A 908-nucleotide genomic window follows, 5' to 3' on the forward strand; every position below is an offset into this window, starting at 1 on the left:
TCCAGATATGCTAGAGATCAGCTGGGCAACCTCCACTGCAGCACTCACTCACTCCCTGTGCCTCTTACTCCCCGTGCCAGGCCCATGCTGGGTCCTGGGAAAACAGGTGAACTCCTACCTAATAGTGGGAGAGGGAAATTTAGGGGACTTCACCCAGGCTGGGGGTCAAGAAGGGAAGAAGCACTTTAGAAGAAAGTGCCGTTGGCTGGGCGTGGTGGCTCACACCTATAATTCCAGCACTTTGGGAGGCCAAGGCAGGAGGATCGCTTGAGCTCAGGAGTTTGAGACCAGCCTGGGCAACATAGCAGGACCTTGTCTCTACAAAAAATAAAAATAAAAAAATTAGCCAGGCGTGGTGGCATGTACCTGCAGTCCCAGCTACTCAGGAGGCTGACGTGGGAGGATCACCTGAGCCTGGGAGGTTGAGGCTGCAGTGAACTGTGATTGTGCCACTGCACTCCAGCCTGGGAGACAGAGGGAGACCCTGTTGCAAAAAGAAAGAAAAAAAAAAAAAAAAGGAAAGAAAAAGAAAGAAAAGAAAGAAAGTGCCTTTGCAGCCAAAAGTCAAAAGCTAGCAATTTGGCTGGTAGCATTTAAACGTGGGTAGGAACGGAAGGTAGTGGTCGCTGGTTATTTGCTGTGAGTACACTGTATAGATAGATTTCCATTTACTCGTTCACTTTCCTACTTATGGCCTTTAGGCTGTGCCCAGGTTAGAGACTGTGAGAAAAGCTGCAGTGATCTCATTCTTTCTAGAGTCTTCCTGCGCCCCATGAGAAGGCATATGCCTAGGGAAGGAACTGCTGGATCTGAGGCTTGGTGATGTTCCTGCTTTAGAAAGTCATGCCAAACAGTTTTCTAAAGTGTTGGTGCAAATTTACATTCTCAGAACCAGGAAGAAGACATTC

This window comes from Pan troglodytes, chromosome 2, assembly GCF_028858775.2.
Source record: "Pan troglodytes isolate AG18354 chromosome 2, NHGRI_mPanTro3-v2.0_pri, whole genome shotgun sequence".
Lineage (NCBI taxonomy): Eukaryota > Metazoa > Chordata > Mammalia > Primates > Hominidae > Pan > Pan troglodytes.